The sequence below is a fragment of the Canis lupus genome, chromosome 38 (genome assembly GCF_048164855.1).
Source record: "Canis lupus baileyi chromosome 38, mCanLup2.hap1, whole genome shotgun sequence".
Taxonomy (NCBI): Eukaryota; Metazoa; Chordata; class Mammalia; order Carnivora; family Canidae; genus Canis; species Canis lupus.
The window spans coordinates 26,322,656-26,339,233 of NC_132875.1; positions in this window are offsets into that span (position 1 = coordinate 26,322,656).

Here is a 16,578-nt window from a genome sequence, read left to right on the forward strand (position 1 = left end):
ATCGGGACACGGTTCCTCTCCATCGCCTGCAGGTTGGCCTCACCTGGACCTGGTGAGTGGGGTTGCCAATTGTGCCTCACCCATACATGGTCACACAGGTCCCCACGTGGGCCTCAATTGACCTGGTGAATCTGGTCCTTATCTGGTCCTTCCCAGAACTGGTAACTCAGGTCACCACTTGGGAATGACCTGGGCCTGGTGAATCTGGTCCCCATCTGCGCCTCACCCAGTCCTGGTGACTTTGTTCCCACATGGACCTGATTGCTGTGGACGCCTTCTTGGCCTCACCTGGAACTGGTGTCTCTGATCCTATCTGCGCGTCACCCAGACCTGGTGAATCTGGTCCTCAACTGGGCATCATTGGTACCTGGTGACTCTGTTCCACACCTGAGCCTCACTTGGACATGATGACTCTGGAACCTCTCTGGGCCTCACCCTGACCTGGGGACTCTGGTCCCCATCTCGATGTCACCTGAACCAGGTGATTCTGGTACCCTTATACTGCTCAAGAAGATCTGGTGACTCTGGTCCTCAACAGGGCCTCACCTAGACCTAGTGAATATGCTACATCTGGGCCTCATTTGGACATGGTGATTCTGATCCCTACTTCGGCATTACCGGGACATGGTTCCACTGCATGGCCTGCAGGTGTGCCTCACCTGGACCAGATAACTCTAGCCCCCACCTGGGCATCATCAGGACATGGTTCCTCGGCATGGCCTGCAGGTTGGCCTCACTTGGACCTAATGAGTGGGGTTGTCACCTGAGACTCACCCATGCCTGGTGACACAGGTTCCCACGTGGGCCTCACATGGACCTGGTGAATCTGGTCCTTCCCTTGTCCTCACCCGGAACTGGTAACTCTGGTCATCACCTGGGAATCACCTGGACATTGTGATTCTGGTCCCCATTGGGCCTCATCCATTCCAGGTGACTTTGTTCCCACCTGGACCTGATTGCTGTGTACTCCTTCTTGGCCCTCACTTGGAACTAGTGACTCTGATCCTAACTGGGCCTCACCCAGATCTGGTGACTCTGGTCCTCACCTGTGGACCATTATGACCTGGATACTCTGTTCCACACGTGAGCCTCACCTGGACATGATGACTCTGGATCCCCTCTCGGCCTCAGCCTGACATGGTGACTCTGGTCCCCATCTGGATGTCACCTAGACCAGGTGAATCTGGTACCCCTCCAAGCCTCAACTAGACCTGGTGACTCGGTCCTCAACTTGGCCTAACAGGAACCTAGTGAATATGCTCCCACCTGCACCTCATCTGGAATTGGTAACTCTGGTTCTACCTGGGCATCATCGGGACATGGTTACTCTGTTCCACACTGGGACTGACCTGATCCTGGTAACTCTTGTCCTGACTTTGGCCTCTTCTGTACTAGGTGACTCTGGCTCCACATGGGCCTCACCTGTAACTGGTGACTCTGATTCTAAGCATGGCCTCACCTGACCTGGTGACTGTGGTTCCATCGTAATCTTTCTTGGGCCTCGGGTCTCTGGTCCCACCTGGGCCACAACAGGACCTGGTGTCTCTGGTACCCACCTGGGTAGCATCAGGATATGGTTACACTGTTCAGTAATAGTGACCCAGCCAGACCTATTAACTCTGGTCTTCACCTGGGCCACACCTGGACATGGTGACACTGGTTCCAACCTGGGTCTCACCTGGACATGGTGAGTCTGATCCCCAACTGTGCCTCAATGAAACTGGTGATTCTCGTTCCCACATGGACATCATGTGGACCTGGTGGCTGCAGTGTTTTTGTCTTCTCATGCACCTCGTGGCTTGGTGCCCACCAGGCCTCACCGGGACCTGGTGAGTGTGGTTGCCACCTGCACCTCACCTGGACCTGGTGATTCTTGTCTGCCCCTGAGACTACCCTGGATCTGGTGACTGTGGTCCCCACCTGGGCTTCACCTGGATTTGGGGACTCCGGTCCCCATCTGGGCCTCACCTGGCCCTGATGACCATGGTCCTCAAGTGGGCACAATTGGGACCCGGTGACTGTGTTCCACAACTGGACCTCACCTGCACCATGAGACTCTGGTCCCCCTCTGGGTCTCACTGTGCCCTAGTGACTGTGAATCCAACTTTGGCCTGACTTGGAACTGCTGACGCTGGTTGCCACCTGCGCCTGACCTCGAATGTTGTCTCTGGTTCATTCAAGGGCTTACCCTGTACCTGGTGATCCTGGTCCCCACCTGGGACTCACCTGGACGTGGTGACTCTTGTCACCACCGGGGACTCACCTGGACCTGCTTACCTTGTTCCACATCTGGGCCACAAGTAGACTTGTTGACCATGGTCTCCAAGCCGGCCTCACATGGACCTGTTGCCTCTGATCCCCACCGGGGCCTCACGTGTACCGGGTATCTCTGGTCCTATCCAGGGCCTCATCTGGACCTAGAGACTCTGGTCCCCACCTGGGCTTCACCTGATTCTGGTGACTCTGGTCCCCACCTGGACTTCACCTGGATCTGGTGACTCTGGTCCCAACTGGACTTCTCCTATACCTGGTGACTCTCTTTCCAACATGGGCCTCACCTGGATCTGGTGCCTCTGGTTCTCACTTTCGCCTCTCCTGGACCTGGTGTCTCTCATCCCCACTTTGACCTAACTCAGAACGGCTGAATCATGCCCCACCTAGGCCGCACCCAGACCTGGTGACTCTTGTCCCCAGCTATGCCTCAATTCGACCTGATGAATCTTGTCCTCACGTGGGCCTCACATGGACGTGGGACTCAGCTGGATTGAGTGGCTCTGGTTCCCACAAGGGGCTCACCTGATTCTGGTGACTCTGGTCTTATTCTATGCCTAACCAGGAAATAGTGATTCTGTTCCCAATCTGCGCCTGCATGACCCTAGTGACTCTGGTCCTCACCCAGGCATCATTGGGATCTGGATAATCTATTCCACACCAGGGTGTCACTCTGACCAGGGACCTCTGGTCCCATTCTGGTCCTCAAACTAAACTGGTTACTCTGGTTATTCCTCTGGGCCTCACCCTTACCTGGTGACTCTGGTCACCCCTTGGGCTTCACTTGGGACTGGTGAATCTGGTCCTTAGCTAGTCCACACCTGGATCTGGTGACAGGTCGCCACCTGGACCTCACCTGGACTTGGTGAATCCTGTTGCCACCTGCGCCTCACCTGGTCCTTGTGACTATGGTCCCACCTGGACCTCACCTGGATTTGGTGGCTCTGGTTCCCATATGGCGCTCTCCTGATCCTGGTTCCTGTGGTCTCCTTCTGGCCTCACCTAGAACACAATGACTCTGATCCATATTTGGGCCTCTCCTGGACCTGTGGACTCTGGTCTTTACCTGGGCATCATTGGGACCTGGATACTCTCTTATATAACTTGGCCTCACCTGGACCTGGTGAGTGTGGTCCCACCTGGGCCTCACCTGGACAAGGTAACTTGTTCCCCAGGGACCTCACCTGGACCTGGTGACTCTGGTCCTCACCTGGGCATCGTTGGTACCTGGTGACTCTGTTCCACACCAGAGCCTCACCTGGACATGATGACTCTGGAACCTGGCTGGGTTCACCCTGACCTGGTGACTCTGGTCCCCATCTGGATGTCACCTGGACCAGGTGATCCTGGTACCCCTCTAGACCTCAACCAGATCTGGTGACTTTTGTCCTCAACTGGGCCTCACCTGGACCTAGTGAATATGCTCCATCTGGGCCTCATTTGGACCTGGAGACTCTGGTCACTCACTGGGCATCATCGGGAAATGGTTCCACTGCATGGCCTGCTGGTTTGCCTCACCTGGACCTGGTAACTCTGATCCCTACCTGGGTTTCATCGGGACACTGTTCCTCTGCTTGGCCTGCAGGTTGGCCTCATCTTGACCTGGTGAGTGGAGTTCCCACCTGGGTCTTACCCATGCCTGGTGACACAGGTCCCCACGTGGGCCTCCCTTGGACCTGGTGAATTTGGTCCTTACCTAGTCCTCACCCGGAACTGGTAAATCTGGTCACCACCTGGGCATCACCTAGACCTGACTTTGTTCCCCACCTGGACCTGATTGCTGTGGACACCTTCTTGGCCTCACCTGGAAGTGGTAACTCTGATCCTAACTGGGTCTTTCCAAGATCTGGTGACTCTGGTCCTCACCTGTGAACAATTATGACCTGGATACTCTGTCACACCTGAGCCTCCCCTGGACATGATGACTCTGGTTCCCCTCTGGGCCTCACCCTGACATGGTTACTCTGGTCCCCATCTGGATGTCACCTAGACCAGGTGAATCTGGTACCCCTCTGGGCCTCAACCAGATCTGGAGACTCTGGTCCTCAACTAGGCCTCACCTGGACCTAAAGAATATGCTCCATCTGGGCCTCATTTGGACCTGGTGACTCTGGTCCCTACGTCGGTAACATCGGGACATGGTTCCACATAATGGTCTGCAGGTTGGCCTCTTCTTGACCTGGTAACTCTGACCCTACCTGGGCATCATCGGGACACGGTTCCTCTGCATGGCCTGCAGGTTGGCGTCACCTGGACCTCGTACCTCTGGTCCCTACCTGGGCATCATCGGGACACGGTTCCTCTGCATGGCCTGCAGGTTGGCCTCACCTGGACCTGGAGAGTGGGCTTGCCACCTGGGCCTCACCCATACCTGGTGACACAGGTCCCACGTGGGCCTAACTTGGACCTGGTTTATCTGGTCCTTACCTGGTCACCACCCGGAACTGGTAACCCTTGTCACCACCTGGGAATCACCTGGACCTGGTGAATCAGGTCCCCATCTGGGCCTCACCCAGTCCTGGTGACTTTGTTCCCCACCTGGACCTGATTGTTGTGGACTAATTCTTGGCCTCACCTGGAACTTGTGACTCTGCTTCTAACTGGGCCTCACCCAGATATGGTGACTCTGGTCCTCACCTGTGCACCATTATGACCTGGATATTCTGTTCCACACCTGAACCTCACCTGGACATGATGACTCTGGATGCCCTCTGGGCCTCACCCTGACATGGTGACTCTGGTCCCCATCTGGATGTCCCCTAGACCAGGTGAATCTGGTACCCCTCTAGGCGTCAACTAGACCTGGTGACTCTGGTCCTCATCTGGGCCTACCTGGACCTAGTGAATATTCTCCCCACCTGCGCCTCGATGGACCTGGTGACTCTGGTTCTACCTGGGCATCATTGGGACACGGTTACTGTATTACCCACTGGGACTGACCTGATCCTGGTAACTCTGGTCCTGACTTTGGCCTCTTCTGTACCAGGAGACTCTGGCTCCACCTGGGCCTCACCTGTACCTGGTGACTCTGATCCTAAGCATGGCCTCACCTGACCTGGTGACTGTGGTTCCCATCGGGACCTCACCTGGACCTCATGTCTCCGGTTACACCTGGGCCTCACCAGGACCTGGTGTCTCTGGTACCCACCTAGGTAGCATCAGGATTTGGTTACACTGTTCACTAATAGTGACCCAGCCAGACCTATTAACTCTGGATTCACCTGGGCCACACCTGGACATGGTGACACTGGTTCGAACCTGGGTCTCACCTGGACATGGTGAGTCGGATCCCCACCTGGTCCTCACGTGTAACTGGTGATTCTCATTCCAGCATGGACATCACGTGGACCTGGTGGCTGCAGTGTTTCTAGCTTCTCATATACCTCGTGACTCTGGTCCCCACCAGGGCTTCACCAGGACCTGGTGAGTGTGGTTGCCACCTGCACCTCACCTGGACCTGGTGATTCTGGTCTGCACCTGAGACTACCCTGAATCTGGTGACTGTGGTTCCCTCCTGGGCTTCACCTGTATTTGGGGACTCCGGTCCCCATTTGGGCCTCACCTGGCCCTGTTGACCATGGTCCTCAACTGGGCAAAATTGGGACCCTGTACTGTGTTCCACAACTGGACCTCACCTGGACCAGGTGACTCTGGTCCCCTCTGGGTCTCACCGTGCCCTTGTGACTGTGAACCCCACTTTGGCCTGGCTTCGACCTGCTGACGCGGGTTGCCACCTGCGCCTGACCTCGAACTGTTTACTCTGGTTCTTTCAAGGGCCTCCCCTGTACCTGGTGATCCTGGTGCCCACCTGGTCCTCACCTTGACGTGGTGACCTTTGTCACCACCGGGGACTCACCTGGACCTGCTTACTGTGTTCCACACCTGGGCCTCAAGTACACCTCTTGACCATTGTCCCCAAGCCCGCCTAACATGGACCTGTTGCCTCTGATCCCCACCGGGGCCTCACGTGTACCTGGTAACTCTGGGCCTCACCTGGGCCTTATCTGCACCTAGAGACTCTGGTCCCCACCTGGACTTCACCTGGATCTGGTGACACTGGTCCCCACCTGGATTTTACCTGGATCTGGGGACTCTGGTCCCCACCTGGATATCACCAGAACCGGGTGACACAACCGGAGTTGGGGACAGTGGTCCTCAGCTGGGCCTCAACAGGACCTGGTGAATCTACTCCAAACTTAGGCTTCGTCTGGACATTGTGACTCTTTTCCCACCTGGCATCAATGGGACATGGTTACTCTGTTCCCCACCTGGGCCTCACCTGGACATGATAACTTTGCTGCACACTTTGGCCTCAACTGGTCCTGATGACTCTCGTCCCCCAACCTAGGCCTCAATCTGGACCTGGTGACTGTCATCCCCAACTTGGTCTCAGCTGGACCTGGTGACTCCCGTTCCCACATGAACCACTACTGGACCTGGTGACTGTGGTGTTCTTGTAGACTCACCTTTACCTTGAGACTCCCGTCCCCACTAGGGCCTCACCTGGATCTGGTGACTCTGGCCTGCAGGTTGGCCTCACCTGGACCTGGTGAGTGTGGTTGCCACCTGGGCCTCAACCATACCTGGTGACTCAGTTCCCCACGTGGGTCATGTGGACCTGGTGAATTTGGTCCTTACCTGGTCCTCTCCCGGACCCGGGGACTCTGGTCACAAGCTGGGCCTCAGCTGGACCTGGTGAATCTGGTCCCTCTGGGTCTCACACAGTCCTGGTGACTTTGTTCCCCACCTGGACCTGATTTTTGTGGACTCTTTCTTGGCCTCACCTGGAACTGGTGACTCTGGTCCCTATCTGGAAGTCACCTGGACCAGGGGATTCTGGTACCCCTCTGGGCCTCAACCAGATCTGGTGACTCTGGTCCTCAAATGGGCCTCACGTGGACCTAATGAATATGCTCCATCTGGGCCTCATTTGGACCTGGTTACTCTGGTCCCTACGTGGGCAACATCGGGACATGGTTCCACATAAAGGTCTGCAGGTTGGCCTCTTTTTGACCTGGTAACTCTGGTCCCTACCTGGGCATCATCGGGACACGGTTCCTCTGCATGGCCTGCAGGTTGGCGTCACCTGGACCTGGTGAGTGGGCTTGCCACCTGGGCCTCACCCATACCTGGTGACACAGGTCCCACGTGGGCCTCACTTGGACCTGGTGAATCTGGTCCTTACCTGGTCCTCACCCGGAACTGGTAACTCTTGGCACCACCTGGGAATCACATGGACCTGGTGAATCTGGTCCCCATCTGGGCCTCACCCAGTCCTGGTGACTTTGTTCCCCACCTGGACCTGATTGCTGTGGACTCCTTCTTGGCCTCACCTGAAAATTGTGACTCTGATCCTAACTGGGCCTCACCCAGATCTGGTGACTCTGGTCCTCACCTGTGGACCATTATGACCTGGATACTCTGTTCCACACCTGAACCTCACCTGGACATGATGACTCTGGATGCCCTCTGGGCCTCACCCTGACATGGTGACTCTGGTCCCCATCTGGAGGTCCCCTAGACCAGGTGAATTTGGTACCCCTCTAGGCCTCAATTAGACCTGGTGACTCTGGTCTTCATCTGGGCCTCACCTGGACCTAGTGAATATTCTCCCCACCTGCGCCTAGATGGACCTGGTGACTCTGGTTCTACCCGGGCATCATTGGGACAGGGTTACTGTATTACCCACTGGGACTGACCTGATCCTGGTAACTCTGGTCCTGACTTTGGCCTCTTCTGTAAGAGGTGACTCTGTGTCCACCTGGGCCTCACCTGTACCTGGTGACTCTGATCCTAAGCATGGCCTCACCTGACCTGGTGACTGTGGTTCCCATCGGGACCTCACCTGGACCTCATGTCTCCAGTTACACTTGGGCCTCAACAGGACCTGGTGTCTCTGGTACCCACCTGGGTAGCATCAGGATATGGTTACACTGTTCACTAACACTCATCGAGCCGGACCTAATAACTCTGGTCTTCACCTGGGGCACACCAGGACATGGTGACACTGGTTCCCATCTGGGTCTCACCTGGACATGGTGAGTCGGATCCCCACCTGGTCCTCACCTGTAACTGGTGATCCTCGTTCCCACATGGACATGATGTGGACCTGGTGGCTGCAGTGTTTCAAGCTTCTCATGTGCCTCGTGTCTCTGGTCCCCACAGGGGCCTCACCGGGACCGGGTGAGTGTGGTTGCCACCTGCACCTCACATGGAACTGGTGATTCTGGTCTGCACCCGAGACTACCCTGGATCTGGTGCCTGTGGTCCCCACCTTGGCTTCACCTGGATTTGGGGACTCCGGTCCCCATCTGGGCCTCACCTGGCCCTGTTGACCATTGTCCTCAACTGTGCAAAATTGGTACCCGGAGACTGTGTTCCACAACTGGACCTCACCTGGACCAGGTGACTCTGGTCCCACTCTGGGTCTCACCGTGCCCTAGTGACTGTGAACCCCACTTTGGCCTGACTTGGACCTGCTGACCCTGGTTGCCACCTGCGCCTGACCTCGAACTGTTGACTCTGGTTCTTTCAAGGGCATTCCCTTGACCTGGTGATCCTGGTCGGACCTGGGCCACACCTGGACGTGGTGACTCCTGTCACCAATTGGTAGTCACCTGGACCTGCTTACTGTGTTCCACACCTGGGCCTCAAGTTGACCTGTTGACCATGGTCCCCAAGCCGGCCTCACATGGACCTGTTGACTCTGATCCCCACTGGGTCCTCACGTGTACCTGGTAACTCTAGTCCTCACCTGGGGCTCCTCTGGACCTAGTGACTCTGGTCCCCATCTGGGCTTCACATGCATCTAGTGACTCTGGTCCCTACCTGGACTTCACCTGGATCTCGTGACTCTGGACTCCACCTGGACCTCTCCTCGACCTCGTGACTCTCTTTCCAACATGGACATCACCTGGATCTGGTGACTCTGGTCCTCAGTTTGGCCTCACCTGGACCTGGTGTCTCTCGTCCCCACTGGGACCTAACTCAGAACTGCTGAATCTTGCCCCACCTAGGCCGCACCCAGACCTGGTGACACTTGTCCCCAGCTATGCCTCAATTCGACCTGATGAATCTGGTCCTCACGTGGGCCTCACATGGTCCTGGGACTCAGCTGGATAGAGTGGCTCTGGTTCCCACAAGAGGCTCACCTGATACTGCTGAATGTGGTCTTATTCTATGCCTCAATAGGACCTAGTGATTCTGTTCCCCATCTGGGCCTGCATGGCCATAGTGACTCTGGTCCTCACCCAGGCGTCACTGGGACCTGGATACTCTATTCCACACCTGGGCCTCACTTTGACCAGGGACCTCTGGTCCCATTCTGGGCCTCAAACTAAACTGGTTACTCTGGTTCCCCCTCTGGCCCTCACCCTGACCTGGTGACTCTGGTCACCAGTTGGGCTTCATTGGGCCTGGAGAATCTGGTCCTTATCTGTTCCGCACCTGGATCTGGTGACTGGTCGCCACCTTGGCCTCACCTGGACTTGGTGAATCCTGTTGCCACCTGCGCCTCACCTGGACCTTGCGACTGTGGTCCCACCTGGACCTCACCTGGACGAGGTGACTGGTTCCCACAGGGACCTCACCTGGACCTGGTGACTCAGGTCCTCATATGGGCATCATGGGACCTGGTTTCTCAGTTCCACATCGGGGCCTCCCCTGGACCTAGTGATTCATGTCCCCCTCTGGGCCTCACCCTGACGTGGTGACTCCGGTCCCCACCTGGATATCACCAGAACCGGGTGACTCTGGTCCCCCTCTGGGACTCACCCGGAGCTGGGGACACTGGTCCTCAGCTGGTCCTCAACAGGACCTGGTGAATCTACTCCTCACTTAGGCCTCGTCTGGACTTTGTGACTCTTTTCCCATCTGGCATCAATGGGACATGGTTACTCTGTTCCCCACCTTGGCCTCACATGAACATGATAACTTTTATCCACACTTTGGCCTCAACTGGTCCTGATGACTCTGGTCCCCCCACCTAGGCCTCAATCTGGACCTGGTGACTGTGGTCCCCACCTGGGTCTCACCTGGATCTGGTGACTCTCGTTCCCACATGAACCACACCTGGACCTGGTGACTGTGGTGTTCTTGTAGACTCACATTTACCTGGTGACACCGGTCCCCACTAGGGCCTCACCTGGTTCTGCTGACTGTGGCCTGTCGGTTGGCCTCATCTGGACCTGGTGAGTGGGGTTGCCACCTGAGGTTCACCCATACCTGGTGACTCAGGAACACACGTGGTCCTCCTTGACCTGGTGAATCTGGTCCTTACATAGTCCTCTCCCAGACCCAGGGACTCTGGTCACCACCTGGGCCTCACCTGGACCTGGTGAATCTCTTCTCCATCTGGGCCTCACCCAGTCTTGGTGACTTTGTTCCACACCTGGACCTGATTGCTTTGGACTCTTTCTTGGCCTCACCTGGAACTGGTGACTCTTATCCTCTCTGCGCGTGACTCAGGCCTGGTGACTCTGGTCCTCACCTGGGCATCATTGGTACCTGGTGACTCTGTTCCACACCTGAGCCTCACCTGGACATGATGACTCTGGAACCCCTCTGGGCCTCACCCTGACCTGGTGACTCTGGTCCCCATCTGGATGTCACCTGGACCAGGGGATTCTGGTACCCCTCTAGGCCTCAACCAGATCTGGTTTCTCTTGTCCTCAACTGGGCCTCGGTTGGTCCTAGTGAATATGCTCCTTCTTGGCCTCATTTGGACCTGGTTACTCTGGTCCCTACGAGGGCATCATGGGGACCTATTTCTACTGCATGGCCTGCAGGTTGGCCTCACCTGGACCTGGTAACTCTGGTCCCTACCTTGGCATTATCGGGACCCGGTTGCTTTGCATGGCCTGCAGGTAGGCCTCACCTGGAACTGGTAAGTGGGGTTGCCTCTTGGGCCTCACCCATACCTGGTGACACAGGCCCCTACGTGGGCCTGACTTGGACCTGGTGTATCTGGTAATTCTGCTCACCACCTGGGGATCACCTGGACCTGGTGAATCTGGTAACTCTGGTCACCACCTGGGAATCACCTGGACCTGGTTAATCTGTATCCCCATCTGGGCCTCACCCAGTCCTGGTGACTTTTTTCCCCACCTGGCCCTGATTGCTGTGGACTCCTTCTAGCCTCACCTGGAACTGTTGACTCTGATCCTAACGGGGCCTCACCCAGATCTGTTGACTCTGGTCCTCACCTGTGGATCATTGTGACCTGGATACTCTGTTCCACACCTGAGACTCACCTGGACATGATGACTCTGGATCCCCTCTGGTCCTCTCCCTGACATGGTGAATCTGGTCCCCATCTGGACGGCACCTAGACCAGGTGAATCTGGTACCCCTCTAGGCCTCAACTAGACCTGGTGACTCTGGTCCTCTACTGGGCCTCAACGGGACGTAGTGAATATGCTCCCCAACTTCGCCTCATCTGGACCTGGTGACTATGGCTCCACCTGGGCCTCACCTGTAACTGGTGACTCTGATCCAACGCATGGCCTCTCCTGACCTGGTGACTGTGGTTTCCATCGGGACCTCACCTGGACCTCATGTCTCTGGTCCCACCTGGGCCTCACCCGGACCTGGTGTCTCTGGTACCCACCTGGGTAGCATCAGGATATGGTTACACTGTTCACTAACAGTGACCCAGCCGGACCTATTAACTCTGGTCTTCACCTGGGCCACACCTGGGCATGGTGACACTGGTTCCCACCTGGGTCTCACCTGGAAATGGTGAGTCAGATACCCACCTGGTCCTAACCTATAACTGTTGATTCTCGTTCCCACATGGACATCATGTGGACCTGTTGGCTGCGGTGTTTCTAGTTTGTCATGTACCTTGTGACACTGGTCCCCACCAGGGCCTCACCGGGACCTGGTGAGTGTGGTTGCCACCTGCACCTCACCTGGACCTGGTGATTCTGGTCTGCACCTGAGACTACCCTGGATCTGGTGACTGTGGTCCCCACCTGGGCTTCACCTGGATTTGGGGACTCTCGTCCCCATGTGAGGCTCACCAGGCCCTGTTGACCAAGGTCCTCAACTGGGCAAAATTGGGATGCGGTGACTGTGTTCCACAACTGTACCTCACCTGGACCACGTGACTCTGGTGCCCCTCTGGGTCTCACCATTCCCTAGTGACTGTGAACCCCACTTTCCCCTGACTTAGACCTGCTGACCCTGGTTGAAACCTGCGCCTGAACTCGAACAGTTGACTCTGGTTCTTTCAAGGGCCTCCCCTGTACCTGGTGATCCTGGTCCGAACCTGGGCCTCACCTGGACGTGGTGACTCTTGTCACCATGGGGACTCACCTGGACCTGCTTACTGTGTTCCACACCTGGGCCTCAAGTAGACCTGTTGACCATGGTCCCCAAGCCGGCCTCACATGGACCTGTTGCCTCTAATCCCCACCGGGGCCTCACGTGTACCTTGTAACTCTGGTCCTCACCTGGGCCTCATCTGGACCTAGAGACTCTGGTCCCCATGTGGGCTTCACCTGGATCTGGAGACTCTGGTCCCCATCTGGACTTCACCTGGATCTGGTGACTCTGGTCCCAATCTGGACCTCTCCTGGACTTGGTGTCTCTCTTGCCCACTTTGACCTAACTCAGAACTGCTGAATCTTGCCCCACCTATTACGCACCCAGACCTAGTGACTCTTGTCCCTAGCTATTCCTCAATTCGACCTGATGAATCTGGTCCTCACGTGGACCTCACATTTACCTGGGACTCAGCTGGAACGAGTGGCTCTGGTTCCCACTAGGGGCTCACTTGATACTGCTGAATGTGGTCTTATTCTATGCCTCACCAGAAACTAGTGATTCTGTTCCCCATCTGGGCCTGCATGTCCTTAGTGACTCTGGTCCTCACTGAGGCATCATTGGGACCTGGATACTCTATTCCACACCTGGGCCTCACTTTTACCAGGAACCGCTGGTCCCATTCTGGGCCTCAAACTAAACTGGTTACTCTGGTTCCCCCTCTTAACCTCACCCTTACCTGGTGACTCTGGTCACCCCTTGGGCCTCCCCTGGGCCTGGTGACTCTGGCCTGCAGGTTGGCCTCACCTGGACTTGATTAGTGGGATGCCACCTGGGCCTCACCCATACCTGGTGACTCAGGTCCCCACATGGGCCTCTTGGACCTGGTGAATCTGGCCCTTACATGGACTTCTCCCAGACCCGGGGAATCTGGTCACAACATGGGCCTCACCTGGACCTGGTGAATCTGGTCCCCATCTGGGCCTAACCCAGTCCTGGTGACTATGTTCCCCAACTGGACCTGATTGCTCTGGACTCTTTCTTGCCCTCACCTTGAACTGGTGACTCTGATCCGATCTGTGCGTCACCCAGACCTGGTGACTCTCGTCCTCACCTGGGCATCATTGGTACCTGGTTACTCTGTTCCACACCTGAGCCTCACCTGGACATGATGTCTCTGGGACCTCTCTGGGCCTCACCCTGACCTGGTGATCTGGTCCCCATCTGGATGTCACCTGGACCAGGTGATTCTGGAACCCCTCTATGCCTCAACCAGATCTGGTGACTCTTGTCCTCAACTGGGCCTCACCTGGACCTAGTGAATATGCTCCATCTGGGCCTCATTTGGACCTGGTGACTCTGGTCACTCACTGGGCATCATCTGGAAATGGTTCCACTGCATGACCTGCTGGTTGCCTCACCTGGACCTGGTAACTCTGGTCCCTACCTGGGCATCATCGGGACATCTTGACCTGGTGAGTGGGGTTCTCACCTGGATCTTAACCATGCCTTGTGACACAGGTCCCCACGTGGGCCTCACTTGGACCTGGTGAATGTGGTCCTTACCTAGTCCTCACCTGGAACTGGTAAATCTGGTCACCACCTGGGCATCACCTAACCTGGTGACTTTTTTCCCCACGTGGACCTGATTGCTGTGGACACCTTCTTGGCCTTACCTGGAAGTGGTAACTCTGATCCCAACTGGGCCTCTCTCAGATCTGGTGACTCTGGTCCTCACCTGGGCCTCATCTGGACCTAGTGACTCTGGTCCCCACCTGGGCTTCAACTGGATATGTTGACTCTGGTCCCCACCTGGATTTCACCTGGAACTGGTGACTCTGGTCCATACCTGAACCTCTCCTGGACCTGGTGACTCACTTTCCAACATGGACCTCACTTGGCTCTGGCGACTATGGTCCTCAGTTTGGCCTCACCTGGACCTGGTGTCTCTCGTCCCCACTTTGACCTAACTCAGAACTGCTGATCTTGCCCCACCTAGGCCGCACCCAGACCTGGTGACTCTTGTCCCCAGCTATGCCTCAATTCGACCTGATGAATCTGGTCCTCACATGGGCCTCCATGGACCTGGGACTCAGCTGGATAGAGTGGCTCTGGTTCCCACAAGGGGCTTACCTGATACTGCTGACTGTGGTCTTATTCTATTCCTCACCAGGACCTAGTGATTCTGTTTCCCATCTGGGCCTGCATGGCCCTAGTAACTCTTTTCCTCACCCAGGCATCATTGGGATCTGGATACTCTATTCCACATCTGCGCCTCACTTTCACCAGGGACCTAGGGTCCCATTCTGGGCCTCAAACTAAACTGGTTATTCTGGTTCCCCCTCTGGGCGTCACCCCTACCTGGTGACTCTGGTCACCCCTTGGGCTTCACTTGGGCCTGGTGAATCTGGTCCTTAGCTGTTCCGCACCTGGATCTGGTGACCGGTCGCTACCTGGGCCTCACCTGGATTTGGTGAAACCTGTTGCCACCTGCGCCTCTTCTGGACCTAGTGACTGTGGTCCCACCCAGACATCACCTGGATCTCGTGGCTCTGGTTCCCATATGGGGCTCTCCTGGACCTGGATCCTGTGGTCTCCATCTGGCCTCACCTGGAACACAATGACTCTGTTCCATATTTGCCCTCTGCTGGACCTGTTGACTCTGGTACTTACCTGGGCATCATTGGGACCTGGGAACACTCTTATATACTTGGACCTCACCTGGACCTGGTGACTGTGGTCCCACCTAGGCCTCACCTGCATGAGGTGACTGGTTCCCACAGGGACCTCACCTGGATCTGGTGACTCAGGTCCTCATTAGGACATTATGGGACCTGGTTTCTCAGTTCCCCATCGGGGCCTGCCCTGGACCTAGTGATTCTCGTCCCACTCTGGGCCTCACTCTGACGTGGTGACTCTGGTCCCCACCTGGATATCACCAGAACCGGGTAACTCTGGTCCCCCTCTGGGCCTCACCCGGAGCTGGGGACACTGGCACTCAACTGGGCCTCAACAGGACCTGGTGAATCTACTCCTCACTTAGGCCTCGTCTGGACCTTGTGACTCTTTTCCCACCTGGCATCAATGGGACTTGGTTACTCTCTTCCCCACCTGGGTTTCACCTCGACATGATAACTTTGCCCCACACTTTGGCTTCAAATGGTCATGATGACTCTGGTCTCCCCACCTAGGCCTCAATCAGGACCTGGTTACTGTGGTCCCCATCTGGGTCTCCCCTGACCTGGTGACTCTCGTTCCTACATGAACCACACCTAGACTTGGTGACTGTGGTATTCTTGTAGACTCACATTTCCCTGGTGACTCCGGTCCCCACTAGGGCCTCCCCTGGATCTGGTGACTCTGGCCTGCAGGTTGGCCTCACCTGGACTTGGTGAGTGGGGTTGACACCTGGGCGTCACCCATACCTGGTGACTCAGGTCCCCACGTGGACCTCTTGGACCTCGTGAATCTGGTCCTTACCTGGCCTCCCCCAGAGCCAGAGACTCTGGTTACCACCTGGGCCTCACCTGGACCTGGTGATTCTGGTCCCCATCTGGGCCTCACCCAGTCCTGGTGACTTTTTTCCCCACCTGGACCTGATTGCTGTGGACTCTTTCTTGGCCTCACCTGGAACTGGTGACTCTGATCGTATCTGTGTGTCACCCAGACCTGGTGACTCTTTTCCTCACCTGGGCATCATTGGACCTGGTGCCTCTGTTCCACACCTGAGCCTCACCAGGACATGATGACTTTGGAACCACTCTGGGCCTCACCCTGACCTGGTGACTCTGGTCCCTATCTGGATGTCACCTAGACCAGGTGAATCTGGTACCCCTCTAGGCCTCAACTAGACCTGGAGACACTGGTCCTCAACTGGGCCTCACCGGGACCTCGTGAATATACTCCCCACCTGCGCCTCCTCTGGACCTGGTGACTCTGGTTCTACCTGGGCATCATCGGGACATGGTTACTCTATTCCCCACTGGGACTGACCTGATTCTGGTAACTCTGGGCCTGACTTTGGCCTCTTCTGTACCAGGT